The sequence below is a fragment of the Protopterus annectens genome, chromosome 8.part0 (genome assembly GCF_019279795.1).
Source record: "Protopterus annectens isolate FY-2018-M chromosome 8.part0, PAN1.0, whole genome shotgun sequence".
NCBI classification, from domain to species: Eukaryota; Metazoa; Chordata; order Ceratodontiformes; family Protopteridae; genus Protopterus; species Protopterus annectens.
This window is the reverse complement of record NC_056741.1, coordinates 858,920,614-858,940,334: the sequence shown is the minus strand read 5'-3', so window position 1 is coordinate 858,940,334 and position 19,721 is coordinate 858,920,614.

The following is a 19,721-nucleotide window of genomic DNA, read 5'->3' as shown; positions in this document are numbered from 1 at the left end:
GATGTCTAGGGTGATTAGCTTGTGGTCAGATCTGACCAACGAGGAATTGACCTCTAGTGTGGAGCACTGGTTTCCCATGTTGGTAATAACCAGGTCTAGGATATTGCTGCCCCTGATGGGGATGTGGATAAGTTGACCCAAGGCATTGGAATTTATGAATTCCAGAAAACGTTGAGCACAAGAGTTGGTACATGAGTAGTTTTCCCAGTTAATGGTGGGGTAGTTGAAATCGCCCATTATTAGGGTGTTAGGTTATACCCTAATATTTTCCAGTGTATCAAGAAATGAGGAGTGGGAATCCTGGGGCATGGTGGGGGATCTTTAGCAAGCTGCAATTTGGATGGCGGTCTTGCCCAGAGTTAGTTGCACTTGGATAATCTTGGATGCATTATGCTGAGCAACTAGCCTGGAGGTGTGGATACCCTTAATGAATATGGACACACCTCCGCCTTTAGTGTTTCCGTCCAGGTTAGGTGGCCGAAAGGTGTGGTATGAATTATAGTCTGGTAAAGTAGGGGTACTCTCTGGAGCCTTGAACCAGGTCTCTGTCACTGCACAGATGTCGATGTTCTCCATTTTAAGGAGTGCCTCGAGTGAGTGCATTTTGAGGTTTAGACTTCTAGCATTGAGTAGCAATGCCCTCAGATTCTTCTTGCTTGTACCTGTTATGGTGGTGAATTTGTCATCTGAACCTTGCCTAAAAAACGCACTATAGGGGTGGCTAGAGCCTTAGCCAGTATCCAGAATCCCAGGAGCGACAGGTGCAGGCCATCTCTGGCAATGCATTGTGGTTTGTCGATCATGTCATCCCAGGCAGACAGATACTGGATCCCCTTAGAATGACACCAGAATCTTAGCCAATTGTTGAAGTCAATCATTTTGTCCTTGTACTGTGGTATCATTCTGGATGATGGCAGGATGCTACTCAGGGCTAGGGTCCTACCTGCCTGGGCTACAAGATCGGACAGCTCTTCCATGTCCCTTTTCATGTAGTTCAGGGAGGTACGTCTCAGGTCATTCACATCAATATGGACAATGACAGAGTCATATTTGTACTTGTTGTGGAGTGACCTGAGTGCATGCGTTATGTGGCAGATCCTGGCACCCGACAGGCAGCTGACAGTAACTTTCTCTTTGTTTAGCCTGGTGAGTGAAACATCAGTGTGCCTGACTATAGAGTCATCTATGACTAGAGTGTTGGGTACGTTGTTATGCCTTATGGGCTGTGGCTGAGTGGCATACTGACTTTGTCAGCTATGTGTCAGTTGGGTTGTGTTGGGGAGTAGAGGTTGCTTGTGTTTCTGCTTTGGAGGTCCCTGTTGCTTGGGCAGGTTTTTACTGAGAGCTTCCACGAATGTAGGTGTGTGTTTTGTGTTTCTTTGTGTGTGTTTTGAGGGGCTATGTGCTGAGTGTGGTGTGGTGCAAGTGTTACCTTCTCCTCCTGACTGTCTAGTCCAGTCTTGGGTAAAGAGAGCTTTGCTTCCAGTTCGGATATTGTCCCCAGAGTTGGACATGCACAGCAGAGTACATGTTTGGAAGATCAGTACTGAAAATTAATTTATTCTCTGCCACGGGGTGCTCTGGCCAAGGGCTACAAACAGAAAATCACTGTTGTCTGCAGTGATGATAGCATCCTATGAGTACTAGTTCTCATAGGACAAAGAACAAATATACTGTTTGAGTTATGGGAGAGCTGATGGGTCACAGGTGGGGGATACAATATAAATAAAGATGAAATGGAAGTGGAGAAGGTAAATCTTTTGATTAAGAAGGTTTATGGACATTTTAGAAACAGGGAACACTGTGTGGAAAAAGATTTAATCATTTGGCAAACATGAGTTTATCCTTCTAACCATTTGATTTAGGAAAAGCTAACTACTTTAGTGATGGACAGTCATCAAAAATTCTTTATCTGTAGGTAAAGTCTGTGGGCAAGCAAGAGAATTTGAGGAAAGAGATGATGATCTCAAATATCTACTATATGGATCCAGTTAACCTCTTTGGGTTTGGGTGAGTCAGGAGTTTCAGTGTTTAACTTTATGATATAAAGACAAAACTTTTTTTTTTTTTTGCTGTGAACACAGTGAGTATCCAGTTTCAGGTGACTGGTTTAGAGGAATAAGTAGGTCTAAATCCTCAATTTTCTGGATCTATAAATATTTTATACTAGTTTCACTTTATCTTTTTAGGGAAATACAAGAAGTGTGGTAGGAGGAATTGGTCTTTTGTCTTATTGATTATGAATAGCAGGAAGTAATTACTTTGTTGAATGATACAACTGCTTACCTGTTCTGGCCTTTACACAGTTAAGGCTTAGTCACAGGCAGCAGATTCCTCTTGAGAAGTAAAGGGGCAGACAGCACTGCAGAATGCATAGCTAAATTCTCCTCTGTGGTATCCAGATTCACAGATAGCAGATTCTTCTTTCCTTTTCAAACCCAAGCAATCTGACATTTTGAAGATCATCATAGCTATCACCAAGCTATGGCTAATATGGTTGTCCAAAATGTATTTATACTGGGTTTGCAGTAATAGAATAAAATGTTTTGGCACGTCATTCCTAATTGTGAAAAAAAAAAAAACACTGCCATTCCACAAGGGAAAGGCTATTCATTCGAAAACCTTTACCTCATAAGACTGCTATGCCTGCCTTTCCATTTGCTTCTATCTGGAAATATAATTAAATATTCATTACAGACAGACACTTTTCCTGACTGAGTACCTTCCAGTAACTTACATTTTCCAGCAGTCAGATAAAGTAATGGTTACATATCATACCTGAAAAGGACTATCTTTCCTAAAGGTCCTAGGTTCCAGTCAATGCCCCCATGTAGATAACAAAACAATAGGGTCTATATTACATAGTCGAAGTGCCGTAACGTTGACTGATATATGTTTGAACACATATGTCCGAAGTTACGGAACTATGAGTATGAATAAAAAAATAAAAACAAAAGGAAAAAGAAAATAAAAGAGTATATACAGGAGGGAAAGCCCCCCTGAACCCCCATGTGGGGGGGGATTGTGCCCCCACACCCCCCACTCTTTAAATATACAAACTCTGAGGTCATGCTACAGTGCAGTAAAGGGAAAATTTCCTTTACTGCACTGTAGCGTGCAGTAAAGGGAAAATTTCCTTTACTGCACTGTAGCGTGACCTCAGAGTTGGTATATTTAAAAAGTGGGGGGTGTGGGGGTGCAGGGGCGCTTGTCCCCCTGCATATACCCTTTTATTTTATTTTCTGTTATTTTTTATGTTTTTATTGATAGTAAAAGTTCTGTAATTTATGACATATGTGTTCGAACATATGTCATTCGAAGTTATGGAACTTCGACTATATAATGTTTGCCTTTTCGGCCTTTCCCGGTTAAGGGTCACCACAGCAGAACTCCGGTCCACTAATGATTGGCAGTAGATTTTTATGATGCTGATTTGCCAGCCCTACGCCCAACCTTCAATGAAGGCACACCCATTTATGCATGTCTTTCGAACGCCACTCGACCGCAGGGAGGACATGTAGACTCCACACAGAAGGAACTTCGACTATGTAATATAGACCCAAAACAAGATATATAAACATTGCATGCTCTTTTTTTCTTTTCTTTTTTTAAGCACCTTTATTGAATTATCACTTGTGACACAGGCAGATTTACATTTATACAAAAGTAATAAAATTGTATTAAATTAATATTAACAAACATTATACTTCACATATATTGCTATATATCATATAACTTAAGTCACATTACATAAATTATTCAATTCCTGCACTTTTTTAACAAGAAATATCTTTATTAAACTATCAGTTATAACATAAACAATCATACATTTATATAAATGAAACAAACCACACTGACACAATCCTAGTTGCGAGCATTTTATATTACAAATCATATTGACAGACTCACAGTTGCAAACATTATACATCTCTTATAATCTACCCAGTCATTTTCAGTGAAACATTACATAGCTCATTTAAGTCCTGCCTTTTCTTAGCTTCATTCCTCTCCTGTATGTACTGTTCCCACAAGTCCTATTTTTACCTATGTAATTTGCCCCTAACCTTTTCTAAACATCTCAGTTCCAGTTGTTTTATCTCTGTTACTATATTAACTACTTCCAGTATAGTTGGTTTAGATTTTGATTTCCATTTTCTAGTAACTGATTTTTTGGCAGCCACCATTATTAGACACAGGAAGGCCTTACCATGTCTAGGCAAAGCCGATTCTGTATCATAGCTCAAAAAAATCATCTCCCTCTTCACACCAATCTGCCCACCCAGCATCTCTGACAGTGCATCCTTAAAGTCTGCCAACAGATCGCACTCCCAGAAAATATATTCCCAAGTATGTCTTTCTTTCATGTCACACCTCAAACATCTGCTGTCTATCTGAGGAAAAAAATTCTCTGGAAGGTATAAAAATATCTATGTAAACATTTCCAAGCAAAAATCTTAAATCTTCTAGATTTTGCTGCATATTTGGAATAATTAGTAGAGCATATAAAATATTGCATGCTAACTATAACATTGCATGGTCTTTATATCTAAAGTGCTTGCTATATGGTAGTTTAAGACTGGGGACACTGTACCTGAAGCAGTCTTAGCTAGAGATAGATTATTTTTGCAGCACTACTATACTGTATCATTCTCTTTATTATTCCCTATGATCAGTGATCCTGCATGATTGTTTTTATCATATGGCGACTGGTGCACCTGCAGAAAATCATTGCAGACATTGGAAAAATATTGCATTTCACTATAGACTGGGATCCCAGAGTTGCTGCCAAAGAGTCACACAGCTGCTTTTATTAGTATTAAAAGTGTGTGGATGCCATTCTTTTGACAGCTACAGATTCAGAGAAACATTGATAGTGTCTAGCACCTGTTGTGCAGTACATGTCTTGATATCAACAAATCACTTCAGCCCAAGCTACTTTTATTTATGGGCCTGGAGTTCAATCCTGAGTACCTCTCAGAATTCCTTAATCATGGGTCAACTAAATAAAACCCTAAACCTTTCCTTTGTATGGTGGTGATGGGGAAAGTAACTAAAAAATGTTAGTAAAGCTGCAGTTATTTGAGACGGTTTGAGTAGGGCATCTGTTTGAGGCTGGTACTCTTTATGAGGTATTTCTGTGGCCTTTCCAGTTGTTGTAGATGTCTTGTGAGGTGCATACCAAAAGGAGCATTGTACTCTATAATGGGTCTAATGAGTGACGAGTAGAGGGGAACAATGACCTCTTTTTTCCTGGATGAGAAACCTTTTGTGATGAGGTGTACCACGTAGAAGGATTTCCTGACTACTGTGGTGATGTGATTATCAAAGGAGAGACTACTGTCCACCTGTGTCCCAAGGTCTCTTATCACACTTTCGGTGTTAAGTAGACTATCGCCTATGTAATAGTTCATGGGTACAGAGTTTTTACCAAAAGGGATGACAATGCACCCTAAAGGGGTGTGCAAAGAAATGAATGAGTGACAATTTCCTTAATCTAGGATTATAACTGAAAGGGGATTAGATGAAATAGTGTTCAGGCAGCTCTCTAACAGTTTTCTGTGGAGTTCAAGCTGCCAGAGCCTATATATCAAAGTAGAGTGACAGTTACATATGAGTGGTCCCAACAATGTAACACAGAACAAGGATGCTAGCATTTAGTGTGGAGTCTCATTTTTTTCCCATTGTTTGAACAAGAGAGCTGATAAACCAGTTGTGCAGCATACCTTTAACAACAGTTGGTCCTTCTGCAACTATTATAGGTAGCACTGCATTTGCCAGCACAATGTTTAATTCCCTAGATTGGATCATTCTGATGCTATTTGTTTTGCAGCCATTCAACAGGTTCATCAGTATGGGATCAGACGCTGCTTTGAAGGCCAGGTATAGATTGTCTCTCAGCAGCCTGTAGGATATCGAGTACAGGAATAAGGCTTTGAAGCAGTCCACAAAGAAATGTTGTTTACACCCTGTATTCTTTTTGTGAGGAACCTCTCTGGATGGATCCATTTGTTTTGTATGCCTGATCAGGTACATACTGAAGGGGGAGTTGTACTCCATGACTGGTCTGATCCTCATCAGTACAGCGGAACAATGACATCTTTGGACCTAGATGCCATACCCTTGCTTATAAATTGCTGAGCACAGAATAATTTCCTTACCAGTGTAGACACAAATGGTCAAAGGCTAGGTTACTATCTAAATGCCTTTCAAAATCCCTGACTACTGCATCTACTCTTAGGGGTGTATTATCAGTGTGGTAGTCCAAAAACTTGAAGAATATCTCCCATGTCTGTATATGATTTGTTATGTTTTATGACTTTTATTTTTCAAATATTGATGCTTATAGATTTTATTTTAATTATCTTGGTTAAGTTCTGTATATGCTTAGATGATATGGCAAAAAAATCTGTTTTAGTCTCTCTAGTACTAAGGCTGTTATGTCAGATAGAATGTCAGCGTATTCGTCTTTAAGATTTCTACTACTTTTATTTTAGAATTGTCATTATTCAGTGTTTAGCTTTAGCGTTTTGAATCTCTAGTTGAATGTTGATTAGCTCTGATTCCCATTCTTTTAATTTTGGTTTATGCAATGTTAGAGTCTTAGTAAAGATATTTACCTGTAATGAATCCTAGACCATGACTATGTTAATTCCATCAGTATTCAAAAAGGAACTTAGACTACACCTATTTAACACCAAGTCTTGTCCCTGTCAGGACCCTACCTAACCCACTGCATTAATGCATTATCCCTCTTAATACACACATGTCTCACTCTACTTTATCTTAGTTTTGTCTCTCTCTTTAAACACACTCCACTAAATGAATTACACTCATTAGCTTTAGCTCTACATCACATGTATATTACGTATATATTTTTGCTCTACTTTAAATTCCTCTCTCTATATTTAGAATTATATTCTTTAAAAACAACATCTATGTATTAGAAAAGTTCTATTGCTGTATAATCTAGATACACCCCACAGTTTTATTCTTGTTGTACTTAAAAAAAAATTGGTTTATGCTTCTCTTCTCTAATTTATTGCAGCTTATGTACTGTAATTTTGCTTATGTATTGTAATTGTTTCTGTGTTGGAGCTTTTCCCCTCAGGTCTTCACTGAAAATGGGCTCATGGCTCAAGTTGGGCCAACCCGGTTAACAAATGTCAAATAAATAAATAATAAATAAATGTTGTTTATTTTTCAGGAAAAATGAAAAAAAAAAACACTTTAGAAGTGAGCCAGGATTTGCACTCTTTTAACTGTATTATATAAGCAGGTATTCTAGTCATGAATAACAATTTTTAAAGATAGTTTCAAATTTTAAAATAAGAGCATTACGGTCAGAGATAGGATAAGGAAGAATGTTAAATTAAGTATTTCAGATTATATCCTGAGATATTAGCAGTCTATCAATTCTAGTTTGGACACCATAGTTAAAAGAGTAAGAAATATAATCTAATAACTTGGTGACTTTCAGACAACACATGTCTTTTAGATTAAGGATTTCTACCCAATTTTGAACACTTTAGCAGTGGAGGTTAATCTCTGTTTCCTACCAGTACTGGAATCTAAGTCATTTAGTAATCAACTAAAGTCACCTTCCATTACTAGGTTACCTTTGTAGTTACTAAGTATACTATCCAAGTTATGTTTATGTCCATACCTGAAAACCAATAAATACTAACAAGGGTCCAAATTCTATTAGTGCATGTTATAACTATAAGAGTTAAAGAGCATCTTGATCCTCATATTTAGGAATAACCTGAAGTAATAATGCATTTTTACACATTACCATAACTCCTCTTCTCTTTCTTTTACATGTCGATTGAGACAGTGTTAAGTAATTTCTTGGGTTCCGTATATCTTTACCAGAATGTTTAAAGTGAGCTTCTTGAAGAAAATATAATTTGTGATTTGTTTGCATTTAGATGTCATAGCAGGTTTGATCTTTTCCCTTGGATTATTTAATCCATTGATATGTAATGATAAGGTTAAGTCTATTGACTGATTATATATACCGTAAAACAAAGTGGTAGATCACTTCCTATAGTTTTCTCTAGTACAAAGAGTGCAACTACATGCATGACTAAAAGCAAATGATAGTAACAGCAATAATTTAAACAAAATTGATTTTCTATGTGCATGGACTTAAGAAAATTCCTAGTCCAATAAAATAAGTATTTCCTATACTTTCCTTCAATCTCTATCTAGCCTAGAGCTTAGTAGGTTTTTGTAGAGTTTCAAAGGTTTCTGAGCTCAGTAGTGTAGACAGAATGAGATGGAGACCTATGTGCTATTGTGTAGCATGTGCTTTCTGATTGTGTGACATGGATGTTCTTTTAATTTCACAATGCAATGAACAGTGCTAATTACAAGAAAGTTTGATGAATTTTATTACAATTTATTTCAGACTGTTGGCAGTTCCCCAGGATTTGTATATACCAAAGCAAATATGCTTAAACATATGTTAACAAAATGACAATACCAAGATAGTTTCTGGATTAACGAACAAAAACAAGGGAGTGTGAACTGTGTTTTTTTGTTCAGTGTGTAGGTTTCTTTCAGAAGGACCTTATATTTCTTTGAACCATATTCAATATACTATTGCAATTTCTGGGAGATTTACTTGCAAGTCAAAGAGATTAGTTTATATTTGCTTGTGCTCAGGTTATAACGCCTTTTATGTGGGAATGACCACTAGGAGTTTAGAGAAAAGAATAAAGGACTATTTATATTCCATCAGGGTAAACTATGATTATACTTTATTTAAACATTAGCTGGACCATTTGTTTTTTCTTGCCAGTCTGGTATACGGCCATTTGTCTGCTTGTTTATGTATTTAAACATTCAAAAGTCTGCAAAAAAATATAAAAAGTTTTTATTTTCAGTATTAGAACAGGCTCCATTGGATTTAAGGGGTGGCAACTACAAAAACAAGGTGGAAAAGAGAGAAGCTGAATGGAAACTAAATTAGAGGCTGATAAAATACCGTGGTTTAAATGATACGATAAATATAAAGTATTTTTGAGAAATAGAAGACTAAAAGCTTCAATAATTGGCTTAGTTTTTGGTGCCTTTCCAAGGAGATCCAATTCCTGTCTGCCTGGGAAGCCATGGTCGACAAACCTCATTGCTTTTCCAGAGGCGGTTTGCACCTGGCACCCCTAGGCTTTTGGCTGCTGGCAAAGGCTCTTGCCTCCCCCATAGTGTCTTGTTTAGGCATGGTCTCAAAAACAACATTACTGACATGAAATTAACCAATCAGAGCAAAATAAGGGACATGCTGCCAAATGCTAGGAGCTTAAACCAAAAACTGCACTGCCTGGAAACACTTCTATCACTAGGCCTCAGAGAGTACCCCAGCCCTGCAAGGCTACAATATCTTCCACACCTTTAGAATGCAAAATTTCTTCTTTTTCTTTCAGCGGTTCCCTTTAGGGGTCACCACAGCAGATCATCTGTTTCCATTTCTTCCTGTCCTCTGCATCATGCTCTCTCACACCAACCACCTGCATGCCCTCTCTCACCACATCCATAAACCTTATCTTAGGCCTTCCTCTTTTCCTCTTACCTGGCACCTCCATCCTTAGCATCCTTTTCCCAATATTCCCAGAATCCCTCCTCAGCACATGTTCAAACCAATGCAATCTTGCCTCTCTGGCTTTGTCTCTAAACCATCCAGCCTGGGCTGACTGAACATGTGAAAAACAAAGGAGGCAGTGATACAGTCTATATTATAGATAGATTCACCTCACATCTAGTTAGAGTTACTCCAGGTCCAGAATACAGTGGGTAAGACTTCCATTCAAGTCCTGGACAGTTACAGATCCCCCATCATGGGTCATGACACCCACAAAGCCCATTTAACCAAACTGAAGACAATCCAAATTCTACTGACCACACTGGTTATGGAGGATTTCAATTATCCCATCATCAAATGGGAAACCTACTCTAGGCAAAACTTTCTAGCACAAACGTTCTTTGACTTTGTGAATACAAATGCCCTGGAGTAAATTGTCCATACCCCAACAAAAGAGGAACAAACATTCTAGATATGGTCCTCACCGACATGTCAAACAGGTACACTACTGCAACTGTTGGACCCTCGTTAGTTAAAACTGACCACAAATCAGTCATCTTTGAACTGACACTAACACCAGAACTCACAAAGGGTGAAATCAGACTAAAAACCTTCAATGAGGCAAGCTATAATCTCCTAGGTGAAGGTATAAATACATTCCAAGCACCACCCCAAGCTGAAAGTGGTAACTATGCTGAAGCTTACACTAAAGCCCTGTATAATCACTTAAGTGTATAAACTCGTCTGTACCAGATAGGATCAAAGCCAGAGCCCCAAATAAAACTAAGCTACTATGGTGGACTTCCAGCATCAACAAACTCTACAATAAATGCAAAAAGCTTCTGTCCAAGAAACAAAGAAAAAGACCCGACAATGGAAAAGCAACCTCCTCAGGCTTAACAGGCAAATAAGACAACTTTTCAAATCCTCCAAGAGCTCCTTTGAGAGAAACCTAGCAAGTACTGCCAAGGATAATCATAAGGCCTTTTACAGCTATGTACGTAACCTGAATGGTAGGACTCAGGCATGTGCAGAACTGGCGGCCAACAGTATCACACTCCCTGACCCCACAGAGATAGCGAACCTGCTAGCGGGTAGGTTTGGCATAAATTTCACTCTATCTCCTCAAACCTTAGAACAAACCCTCCCCCAAACTTTCCCCCACCTTATATATCTGAAGAGCAGGTCCTCAAAGCCCTGTCCAAGGCAAAAAACATGGCCTATATGGGACCAGATGACATCCCAGGCTGTCTTCTAAACAGGCTAAAACATAAACTAGCATCACCACTAAGTACCCTTTTCAAGCATAGCCTAACCACAGGCTTTGTTCCTGCAGAATGGAGAACAGCTACAGTTATTCCCCGCAACAAAGATGGCCTAGCAACAGACCCAGGGAATTACAGACCCATAAGCCTGACCAACTTCATCTGTAAGGTCATGGAAAATATCATTATGAACCTCATAAATAAAGACATAGGTGACCTCCAAACCCTGGATTCTATGAAATTCAGCTTTGTGAAGGGCAGTTCCTACCTGTTAAATCTCGTGGATTTCTTTGAAAGTATGACCAAGGCCATTGACAAATCTGTGCAGACAGCATACTTCGACTTGGTAAAGGCTTTTGACACAATCCCACATTCAGGCATTACTGATAAACTTCGCAAACTGAATATAAACCCCTTCGTTGGAAGATGGGTTGCCAACTGGCTCACAAACTGGACACACACTATCAAAGGGGTTGACTCCACATCAACCAGCAGACCTGTTACCAGTGGGATGACGCAGGAGTCAGTGCTTGGCCCCCTACTGTTTGGTATATACTTCTCAGAAGTTCAGGTCAAAACTAAAGGGGTGCGGCTGACCAAGTCTGCAGGTGACTGCAAACTAGGTGCAATCATTGAATCCTCAGATGATGTCAGTATACTCCAGGATGGTCTTACACAGACTAATGACTGGTGTATTAGTCATGGCCTCAAACTAAATGCAAAGAAATGCATCATCATTTCCTTTGGCACAAACAATGTCCCTTCACACTATCATATCAATAACAATACCCTAAGTACCCATGAAGTGGTAAGGGACCTGGGATCACAGGTTGACAGCGACCTTAACTATGACCACCAAATGTCTACCATTGAAGAAATGCTTTACACATAGCTGACTTGATTAGTAAAGGCATTGCCTCAAGACAAAAGAAGTTATAACCCCTCTATACTCGGCACTTATCTAGCCCATAATTGAGTATAATGCCCTATTCGGTATGTACCATACTAAGCACCTACAGCAATTAGGGAGACCTCAGATGTCTCTAACAAAGAAGATCAATGCCCTCCAGCATGTGCCTTACATGGTGTGAATAAAATCCCTGTCACTATACTCCATATCATATAGACTTCTTTGGGGAGACTTATGCTTGGCCTACAGAGCAACCCAAAACCCAAACATAACGAACTTACTGCATATCTGTAAATCAAGTGAGTCTAGGGCCACCCATTCTAGGGACTTAAATATGGCCTGTGACTTAAATAGGACATGCTGGAGAGTCAGATTTATCTCCCAGCGACTACCACATCTTTGGAACAGGCTACCAATTCATGTGAAACAGAGTGCCTCTATGACATTGTGCAAGAGGAAACTGGATGGGTGGATGGGGCACAGTAAATTCTTACCAGGGATAGTGCCCACAACCCTCCTGGACATAGACAGTCATCACTAAATGCAATCTTGGGTATTGACTAAAACCTCTATGGTATTAAATTGGGTTGAAACAGCTAGGCTTAAAATGACCTCTGAGTCGATAGCCTTGTAAATTCCTATGATCCTTTGATCCTATGAATAAGTAGTGGTTCAAGAGGCAGGTGTTGTTAGTTTAAAAGTTTGTTACTGTTATGTTAATATTATCTGATTAAATAACAGGAATATAAATGGATTCTCTATGATGTATAAAATGATGTTGAAGTTATACAAAGCATTTAACTTAGTGTAAAATTAGATTATTAATAATTAAGGCAGGATATGCATCACACTGGTTAACACAGAGAGTAAGACCAGCTGTATAAATTATGATGCAAGTTAAGAGGAGGATTTCCTCCTATGAAGTCCTTTTTGTGTCTTTCTTGTAGCTCACCTGAATTCTCTCATCTTTGTGTCCCATTCTCTCCCTTCTCCCCCCCTTTTCTTCCCTCTTTATCTTTTTTTCTTCTTCCTCATTTTCTATCTCTCTTCCATCATCTCCTACCTTCTAGAATCATCTTTTGTTGTTAAGTAAAACACTGAGAAGTAAGGAGATGTGGTGGTCTCATCTCCTGCACAGAAAAAAGAGTTAAGCTATTTAAGTGAATCTATTTTATATTCTTTCTGTCTTTATGTCTTCCAGTTTTTATGACTGTATACTTAAGAATCATGATTTGTTACATGTGCTTGTAAATTCATTTATAAAGATCAAATATATAATGTCAGATGTAGGTGTCATTATTATCAATATTATACGATTTGCTTTTTAAAAGTATTAATGCAAAGTGATAATTTATTATTTTCCCAATGGAAGCAGCAGCCTCCCACCCCCTCCAAAATGACTGTAATTGGATATGGTGTAATAAAATCATAAAAAAGAGATGCGTAAGGGACAATTCATATTGCTAATCTACATGCCTAAGGATGAGCTATAAGCTTTCTCTGTATAGTGTAACATCAAAATTGTCCCAGCGTGAATAACTGTGTACAAGGACAGGGGTTGCAAATAGATCTGAACAGTAATAAAGTGTTACTATATAAGCAATCATGATAATTTATAAGCCCCTTATTTATGCATGTGACAAGAGGAAAGAGGAATAGTGTTTCATCTTCTCTATTAGCAAAATTTCCTTTAGATCTCCATATTTCAAGAGTCATTTTCTTTGATTTCCCTTGTAGGATGACAGAACCCAGAAGATTTTGATGAGTGTTCCTTATTACATATATTTTCCTTTGCTCCTACCCCCCTCCTTTCAATGAAAATATTTGGATTTAATGCCTGTAGATTACAAGTGAGGACTGAAATAATTTGGAATAGAGACGTATATTTCTTGACCACTCCCTATTCTTTTCTCACCTTTTCTTCTTTTATAACATTTTCCTTGATATAACATGTGGTGATGACTTATTAAACAAGAAGCGAGATACATGAGTTCAAGTTATTTTAATATGGAGCTCTTTGCAGATTCTGTAGTGATGTTTGTGGTTAGGTCAATTTTTTGGTTTCTTCTTTTTCATGTCAGTTCAGGAATTATTTTCCGATTATCTTTTAAGGGTAGCAGATGTCCAGTCAATGTCTCTAGTTGTGGATATGAGATAGCTATTGTTTTATGAAGGCAGTAACTTCTCTGAAGTTGTTGAATGTGCTGATGCCAGATGATAAATGGATTTTTATTCTAGCTCGAAAGATTATCTGAGATTTGATTCCATTTTGTTTGAGAGCATTCACTATTGGCCAGAATATTTTCTTCATTTCTGTAGTTTTAGGTGAATAATTATTCAGACCTTGTATTATTAGTCCATACTTTAAATGAGCTTTTTCCCATGCCGTCAGTAAAAAAAAGGAATTTTATTACTAAGGACCTTGGATGTGACATTGAAGTAGCAGGCATAGGTTTGATTATAGCACTATGAGCTCTTTTGATAGTATAGGAGAGCCCATCTTGGAGATTTAATAATTTTGGTATCCATGATGATAAAAAGGATATTATATATGTTGTTTTTTTTTTTTTTTTTTTTTTGGTAAGCCAAAAATCCTTCTGCTGTAGCTTCTTTCTCTGTTCTCCAGGATCATCTATCTTGTATAATAACCAGGTATTTTGTTTTAGTAAGTAATCTGTTTGTGTCTCTCTTGTCTTTTTTCCACATCATTTAAGGTGGTATCTATGTCAGAAATTTTGATTTGATGTTGTTGAATTATATATTTGAGAATGCCAGTTTGTTTTATGCTGTTTTCTTTCAAATTCTCTAGGTTTTCCTGGAAATTATCCATTATCAGAGTTAACCCCTGAAGTGTAGAAGACACTTGTTGTAAATCCTTCTTTAGTGTGGAATCAGCATGAAAGTGCTTTGAGTTACTTATGTTTTAAGTAACCAATATGTCTGGCATGTTTTGAGTGGAAAAAGTTGAAGAATCTTCACAACTTTCAGAAATATGAAAGTTCAGAAAATTACTAAATAGTTTGTGAAGAAAATTTTTTATTTGATTTTTTTTCTTGTAAATATTACTTTTATTGCAGAGCTCTGATGTGCTTGCAATCATATTTAATTTATACAGGATGAGATAAGGCTAAGAAGTATATAGTGTGAGTTATTTTATGTTTAATATTATATGTATCATGATTATTTCATGAGTCATAGCTCCTGGATCTGGAAACAGTGATACTCAAAAACTTAGAGCTTTTAACTTGGTTTGTTATTTATAAATTGTTAGTTTAACAGCATATTCACATTGCAAATGTGCTAAAATGTGTTTGTTTTTAATTAACATTTTACAGGAAACTGTGTTATGAGTTTCAGTTAGCATTTATATAAGGAGAGAATGTCTAATGTTTAATGCCTCTTGTTAGATATGAAAACACATGGGCCCTATTCAGTTATGACACAATCCCCAGGATTCACTAATCTTCTGTGTAAGACTAAATTAGTCTTACACAAAAGAGCCAGTCTAAGAGTAAGATGGCAGTGCACCACGCATATTAATGAGGGTGCACTGCCTCAACTCTAAAACTAACACGGAGCGTGGACGAGTGTAGGGGGTGTGTCGGACTGCCGATCAATCCAAAAATCCATGCCCCTGCAAGTTTGGAACTCGGGAAATGTCTAGTTACATGAGCGAGTCTGCTCACATGTGTACATTCCAACACTAAACTCCCCCATATAGTAAACCCCGTACAAATATAAAAAGTAAAAGGAAATTTTTTTTTTTCATTTCCGATATAGCTGCCCATATTTGCGCGTGTTTGCGTGGGTTTGCCCATTGCTTAGCTACAGTTAGCAGTTTAGACACTGAAGAGGGTAATAAGAAAAATATATGCAAATTAAGCGCAATAGCGTAGTGGTTAGAGCCTTGCACAAAGAGGAGGCATTCCCGGTTCAAGTCCCACCACTACACTTTTCATTTTCTGTTGGAAATCTGTATACAAAAATATTTCCTGACTTATATTATTTAAAGTTTTGTAAAAAGCATTGAAATGTTATATGTTGTAGTGAACGAATTATACATACATATATATATATATATATATATATATATATATATATATGTATAGGAAGGTGAAATGGTTATGCATACTGATGCATGAGTAACTTGTTTTAAGCAATGTAAAGCACTGCTAAGCATATTTTACCAGTATTGAGCATATTTATACTTAATTGCTTGTAGCTGAGCACTGCGTTAACTAGCGCAATGTCTTTGCGTGGAGCTGTGCATTGCGCAAACTGAACATGTTTGCGCATAACTGTGCACCGTGCTATCCAGCGCAACGTCGGGCAACATCGAGCAACATCAGGCTACGTCGGGCAATGTCAGGCAACGTCGAGCAACACTGAGCAAAGTTGGGCAAAGTTGAGCAAAGTCGGCTAAACACGGCCTCACCTCCTTTACTGTACCTTAACCATTCAGATCTGGCCAGTAGGAAAATAAAAAACAGTGACAGGGCTCAAACTCGGGATACTGTGCACTATAGTCATAGTACATAACCACTAAGCCATGACAGCATTTCATAACTATGCACTTTCAACAGACACATATCTATCAAAGGAATATTAAACATTGCTAACATCAGCTAAGTAGGTGTGCCTACAGCTGATTATTTTCAAAACTGGCCAATCACAAATAAGTGTGGGAAATGAGGCACATTTAAGCTCCACAGGTGGGAATACTTGCCATAACTGGTTGTAGCTCCCTTCTGCAGTCAGCATGGCCGGTGTTGGAGAAGGCACTCGATTTCAAGTGCAACATTGGGGCATTGAGGAGACCAAAGTAATGGTTTGGCTCCTTGTCCACAATCATGAGGAAAGACTCCTGCAGGGCACCCAATACAAAATGGAGGCCTGGAACTGTCTAGCTTGTGATCTCACCAGTGCCACTGGCGTTCCGCGGACTGGTGAGCAGGTTAGACACCATTACGCTGACTTGAAGCGACGTAAGGAGGATCAACTGGACCAGTGGATCCAGGAGGCCCGTGGCATGGCAAATGCCCCAGTACTGAGTAAGTAGCCATTGTATTAAGTATTTAATAAGAATTTCTATTCTTGTCTATACTATGGATAGGTATGTCTCATTATCACTGCATTTACTTCACAGCTGCAGGTGTCCAGGCTATGAATCAGCAAGCCCATGAAGATAGGCTGCAAAGGCTGCATCACCAGGCAGTTTAGTAATTATTCTGCATGCACTGTTATATAAAATAAATGAGAGAGCCTTCAAAAAAGTGTTTTAACCCAATAAATAAAGGTATAATACTTATTTAATAATTATTCTGCATGTACTGTTATATAAAATAAATGAGAGAGCCTTCAAAAAAGTGTTTTAACCCAATAAATAAAGGTGTAATAAATCTTTAATAAAAGTATAATTCCTGGAGTGCATCTGTGTGATTTTCTTTGATATGTTGTTGTACTGTTGCATTTTAGAAATAGTACTGTTGTATTAAGCAGTGTTAGTTAACCCACACTTGGGTAGGCCCATATAAAGTGGATGAAGGGAGTGCCAGTAGGTTTTATGCATATTTACAGCCCTTAACTGTTGGTTCATACCCAGCATGTAGAGGTTAATCTGGTACATGAGTAGCTTGGTATTGTGTTCCCCAGAAATGTCAGTGTGCTGCCAGAAATGTAGGGAGCTGTTAACATATAACTGTTAATTTCACCTTAACATATTTATTTAATTATATGAAAGTAGAGCTGTCAGTGTAACATCTCAGCAGTAGTGTGTGTAAAAACTCTCAAAATATGTAGCAGTAACATCTGCATCCTGGACAGTTTGTATGTCAGATACAGCTCATGTATATAATGATCTAGCAAAATCCAATTGCACAATAGAAGGACACTGGGTAGTGTAATAATACATGTAAGGGACATATAATTGCAGTTAATAGGAATGTAGTGTAAACTAGAAGGATATATACGTTGCTAACTGAGCTATCTTTTCCACCCTACTGTATGTGCATAAAAAATGCAATTCCACACCAAAATGGGTATGTCTAATCTCAAAACATTTTTTGGGACATATGTCCTATTGGTTTATAAATATTTGCATTCATTACTATGCATGTGTCCTGTTCAAATACCACAATATTGGTGGCCTGTTGCCATCAATTAAACCTGCATGCTGTTGTAATGTCCACTATTGTTCTATTTATGCATGTGTTATGCTTGCTTTTCAACTGTTGAAACTCTGGTGTGTTGGGTTAATGGGAATACTTCTGCATGCTGTTATAACTAACTGGGAATGCTGTTGACTGTTACTAACCCATATCTTTATTAAATTCTCCAAAACAAAGTTCGTATGGGAAGGCCGGTCCCAGCGGACCCACCTGTCCCACCTCAGCTGGCCATGGCACCTGGCACCAGCCTGGGACTTTCTCCTCCATTGTCCCTGTGCCACCTTTGGGTGGAAGTGCTGCAGGGGATGGGGCTCAGCCTCCCCATGCAAGCGTGGGTGGAGGAGGGCCACCTATCACCCTTCGAACGGTCTGGGCTGTGGTGCATAGAGAGATCAAGCGTTCTGTTGCAGAAACTCTATGCCAGCTTGAGGCACGAGTGGTGCAACTCCTGGGTCAGCCTGCCCCTCCTACACAGCCCCCAGCACAGCCACCCTCTGGGCTGTGAAGGTGCAGTGGTGACTGCCCATGGTTGGGGATCTCAGTTCCACTGTTGCTATCTGTGGGCTCATGGGCTTGCGATTTCCAAACATCCCTCCCTGTCAGTGGTGTTCACCCACCACATGTGTCATATTCCATCCCATATGCGTCTTGTTTGTCTTGTCTGTTTACCTCCCCAACCTACCTCCCCAAATATACCTACTTCCCCTTTCCCACATTACACTCTCACCTGAAAAAAAAAAAGGGCAATCTGCTCCCAAAAAAAAAAAAAATACACCCCATACATAGCTTCCCATTTTGCACACATGTCCCCTGGACACATAAAATGTAATTTAATTGGCATTACAACATATTTTGTTGTCCTCACCCCTCTCTCAGGGGTTGAAGGTTTCATATTTACTTCCAAATTTATTCCATATGCACAGCTGTTGCTTTTAAAGAAATGGGCAGCTATGGACCTTCCCTACACCCATCCTGCACATCCCGAGCTATTTTCCCCTACTGTTTTTCCCTCTTTGTGCCCCTTTTTCACCACTTTCCTATCTCTCCCCAGTTGTTTTTTTCTTTCAAAGAAATGAGCGTGGGGGTTAGCAGGAGTAAGCACTATTAAGCAGTAGTTAGCAGTTTTGGCAGAGTGTGCACTTGTTTGTGCTTAGCTAAGCATTGCTAAGCATTGGTTACACCCACGCAAACCCGCTTACAACTGCTTAAAAGTGCCTTAGTCACTCTGTATGTGAGGGCCCTTGTTCTGCTCAGCAGCAAAATAAAACATCTCTGTCAGTCTCGAGCCCGGGACCTTGTACACACTACACTGCATGAAGTACCACTAAGCCACGGTACATATACAACAAGTTGGTGCTGAAATAAATATATCATGCATCAGAATGAGTGAATGTAAAGGAAAAATAGGAATGCCATACCACACAACTTGTTCTGCGGATCTTTACCAGCAGTTGTTTTGGGATTACATTACATGACTGTGATAAGAGAAGCAGCCATTCTAGCAGGAAATATTGTTACACCATCACTTTACAACCCCCACACAGTATCACAGCAGGACAAGCACTGGCATATCTGTTTAGGGCAGAGGCCATACCTCCCAACTGTCCCTAACTTTCAGGGATGTCCCTGATTTTGAAACAAAATTTAGCTCTGTCCCTCTGAATCCCTCCAAAAACTACTGACTTTGGCCAAAAAGGTGGTGAATTACACATAATGAGTAATGACAATAATTAAGAGTTAGCCACTGCTTGTACTTCAGGAAAGGTGTATTAATCCATATGCTCTGGTTCTCTCAAAGT